This window comes from Corvus kubaryi, unplaced genomic scaffold, assembly GCF_017639235.1.
Source record: "Corvus kubaryi isolate FWS band 111438036 unplaced genomic scaffold, C.kubaryi_AGA036_p1.0 37395, whole genome shotgun sequence".
NCBI classification, from domain to species: Eukaryota; Metazoa; Chordata; class Aves; order Passeriformes; family Corvidae; genus Corvus; species Corvus kubaryi.
Genome location: NW_024581134.1, coordinates 1,395,281 through 1,399,846, shown reverse-complemented (window position 1 = coordinate 1,399,846; position 4,566 = coordinate 1,395,281).

Genomic DNA, 4,566 nt, shown 5'->3' with positions numbered 1-4,566 from the left:
GGAAGACACAGTATACTGTAGAAACTGAAAACCACTAGTGGAAACATATATCTAAAGTAGAATCTGTGGCAAAAATGAACCTTGGATGGCTATCTACTCCCTGGCTACATATTTGGAGGCAGAGGTGAACTAATGACTTATAAAAGAAACAGAGAAAACAGTCAAGTTTCTTTGAAGGTCAGCTTAAGTAATTAAGAGAAAATCAATAGACCAGTTGGCTCTTCTCACTAATATATTTTTACAAGGTTAAAGATTACCCACCATCCTAATACATGTAATGAAGGATTTTTGGGTTTAATCATTTTGCAGTATTCAGGTTTGTCTTTTTGCAATTGTCATACTTTTCTTGCCTCTCCATGTGAATACTGCCTTAATAGAGTATTTTATTAGCACTCCCAGATAAAGTTCACGTTAACCATTCAAAGAACTGAACAAACAGGCATAGCATAATCTGATTTCTTGTCCACACACAGTAACTCTCCAAATCATCCCTGGTTTAGTTCAGCTTGTCTTCAGGAGTTCTGGGGATGTCCACTGCTCTACACCCTGATTGGGATATCTGTCATTTCTGTGTATCACTTCAGTCAAGGACAAGCTAATAAAACTGCAATACTTTGGTTATATTTAACCTTCAGCTATTATTGATTATTCATAAAGCAATGCTAAGAAGTTTTTCATCTTTGTATCTCTATTAACTGTAACTGCTTCTTCCAAGTGCTGGTTATTATAACATCACCATTTCAGTGAGGTTATTGAAAAGCCTTTATTGAGAACATCATGTGAACTAACAAGAAAAGAGCATCTGACCATCTTTAATAGTCTTCTGCCCCTGAAACTTTTGGCTACAGCTTTAAACTGACAGGACAATAGCCTGAATTGTTCAGTCTAATTGAAACAACTCAAAATCCTGTGTATCCTACATGAATGCAAAGTCCCTTTGTCTCAGTATCACAGTGTCAGAAATAAGAGACATATATTGTTACTACTAGCTTTAAATGGAAATATGGAGGTCTAAGTATCACCTGTATGACATGCTGGAAATCATAATGGAGGGGACAAGGAGTCAGCCCAGGAGAGGCTCCCATGTGAAGTGATGCACAAGGAAAATCAGCAAATAGAAATTTGAAAGGTTGAGTTAAAATCTCTATGAATCTTGTCAAGACTGAAGCCCAAAACAAGGAGAACTGTATAAAATTCCATTAAGAGACTTTGATATTTAATTGGATTATCATCTTTTTAAAAGAATGTTTCATGAGTAACTCTTATCTGTAGTTCCTGACCATCCCTTTAGGTAAATCTCACCAGGTGAGGACAATACTCAGTAGTTCCTGTCACTCATATCCCAGCGTCTATAGGAAGGGTCTTTCACAGATCAGGATGTTGAGGAAGGCTCTGACGGTTGCTGCTGTTCTGAAGGGTTGGCACTGATGGCTACATTTTAAATTCTTAACTCCTTCAATGTATGGAATCAAAACTGGCATTTCCTAGTGGAAGTCCATGAACAACTGGAACATCTAAGACATGAATCCTCAGAAAAAAGTATTAGCTAAACTGGTACCAATGATCAAGGATTAAGGACTGTGATATGATCAAGGAGTGTCATTTACCTGCACTTTCTGTCCTTCAGCTTTCCTAAGGAGATGGGAAGGGACCTTTTTCTTATATCCTCTATAACTACTTAAGAACCCATTTGAGTAAATCAATTAGCGAATAAAAGTCAAAGTTGTTTTATTTTGCCTTTTAATTATTTGGAGGATGAAAAGAGGTATTTCAAATCAGTGTGCCACAAATCCAGTCAGCAGCTCAGCCTGCAAGCACCAAGCTGTGTAAATCTGAGTAAGAAATAGAAGCACAGGGTTTCTATTCTATCCTCAGGACCAGACCCAGCTTGGAACAGGTCAGTAGAGATTACTGGAAAATATGAAAGAATTCAAGGAGATGAAGGTGTGGGAAATTTTGGTTGAATTATAAAAGTCACTGCACACATCAAGGTTGAAACTAGATGATCTTTCAGGTCCCTTCCAACCCTAAACCTTCTGTGATTTTACGATTATATACAACTGAAGTCTAGTATTTCAATTAAATAACATTTTACCTTTACTTCTTTAGTAAAAGACTTTAATGGAATTACTGAGATGTACTTTCATAGCGTCACTGCATTTGAAAAAAAGACACATTGGAAAAGATTTAGTTTACTGTAAGTCTATCTAAGAACTAGTTACTTAATTTGTGAACACACTGCAGAAGACATGGACAGTTCAATCTGAAAATAGTTCAAAGTAAAAATCAAAGTAAAATAGGAAAAACAATAAGTAATTTGAAAATCAAGAGGAAAGGTTAGGAGTAAATGAGCAGAAAAACTAGACAGTGTGCTCTGGAGATAAATGCATGCTCTCATTAGGTAGACAAGGATTAGAACACCCATTAGTCAGGTCAAAACAAAAAATTTTAAATTTAAGCAACAGCAATGAAAATTTAAGTTAAGCATTAGGGAAGATCATACAGTACAGCAGCTTTTATCTTGGGGAGAGTAGTGAAATCATCACTGGAAGACAGAGCTAAATTAGACACCTTTATACTCTGTCTGCTCAGAGATAGTCTGTCTTCATGACAGCAACCTATTTGATTAAAAAGAGAATAATTATGACAAACAATGAATGCAAAAAAAAAAAAGACAAAACTTCAGCTAACTTTCAGAGCTGGGCATCATCACTCCTGGCAGACTGTTGAAACACTGAGTTGAACCATTTATATAGTTTCTAGCTTTAAAAAAAAAGTATTCCAACATGAACCAAGTCACAAGAGTGATCCATTGTATCTAAATTTCTTCATGGAGAGTCTGTAAGATCTAATCTCTGTCTGGTGGGGTTTTATCCATACAAAAAACTTGTGTCATTCTCCTCTGCTCCTCATCTTTAAATTTTTCTTTCTTCAGTTCCTCTTGGACCCTCTGCCATCCCCAAGCAGGTCAATCCTGTGACTGTCCATCTAATGAGTGCAGTGGGTGCAGAATTTCACCACATGACTCATGTAAGGAGAGCATCACACACATATTCAGAGAAATCACAGCCACAGTAATATATTGTGATTTTTGAGTGTAAAGGTGTAACGGTTGGGATTTTTTTCCTTCTCTGATTCTTTGTGATTATGTTAGAAAACATGAAGATGTCAATGTTTGTGCAGGTCTAATGTAAGGCTGAACAAGCAGCTTTTGTGCCAGTGCACTTTAAGCTGCAGATGTTCCATCATATCGGAGCTCTTTATCAACCACCAGGTTCTACAGTGAACTGTACATTCGATGTCATGCTGAAACGGCTGTGAGGGTTTAAATGCAGCTGAAGGCTGCAGTTGATGATCCTGGTGGTCTTTTTCAACATTATTGAATCTACAGTCCTAAAATAACATTATGTGTTACACAGGGAACTTGTGTGTTGAACAAAGGAACTGCTGCAGGGCGAGGCGGAGGAATGATCCCTTCAGCTAAGCTCTTCTGGTGCCAGACCCTTTGGGAGGTGTTCAGGTCTTCAGCAAAACCACCACAGCAGGAGCAGGACAGTTCCTAATGCAGAGTCACAATTCAAGGAATCACAGAATGTCCTGAGTTGGAAGGGACTCACAAAGATCACCAAAGTCCAACTTCCGGCCCTGTACAGGACAGCCCCAAGAACCCCACCCCATTGTACAAACACTTCTTGAGCTCTGGTAGCCTTGGCACTGTGACCACTGCCCTGGAGAGCCTGTCCAGTGCTCGATCACCCTCTGGGTGAAGAACCTTTTCCTGATATCCAACCTCAACCTTCCTTGATTCAACCTCAGGCCATTCCCTCAGATCCTGTCACTAGTCACCACCGAGAGCAGTGCCTGTCCCTCCTGAGGAAGCTGCAGACTGCCATCGGGTCTCCCCACAGTCTCCTTCAGGCTGAACACACCAAGTGCCCTCAGCCGCTCCTCACACGGCTTCCCCTCAAGGTCCATCACCATCCTCATGGCCTCCTTTGGACAGTAACAACTCTAGCTCTTTCTCATACTGTGGTGCCCAAAACTGCACAAAGGACCCAAGGTGTGTGTTCAATTCACATTTTTTGTTAACTCCTGGCCATGGCCAGGCAGGCAGAGCCCACTGCACGGCTGAGCCTTCTGTCCGCCAGGGCAGCCCCTCAGGGACCTACCCCAGGCCCCAAGAGCCCAGCCGCCATGTCCCACTGCATCCCAGCAGCCCCCGCGCTGCTCGGCCCATCATTCCCTTCGCCTCGCCCCGGGCTCTGCACGACCATCGCTCCCCGGGGCCGGTACTCGGCGCTGTTTGGGGCCTCAGCACCACCCGTGCCACCCGTGCCGCCCCTGCCTGAGCGCGGCCCCGGGCCGGGCACAGGGACACGGGGACGCGGACACAGACAGACAGACACACACCCGCCGCCACACGGGCTTGGCCGAGGGCGCCGCGCATCCCGACCAGCGCCGGCCAGGCCGCGCGATCTGATTGGCCAGCAGTGCCGGTCACTCAGGCGCGCGGCGCGGCACCGCGCGACCCGATTGGCCATCAGGGCGGTCACTCCGGCGCGCGCC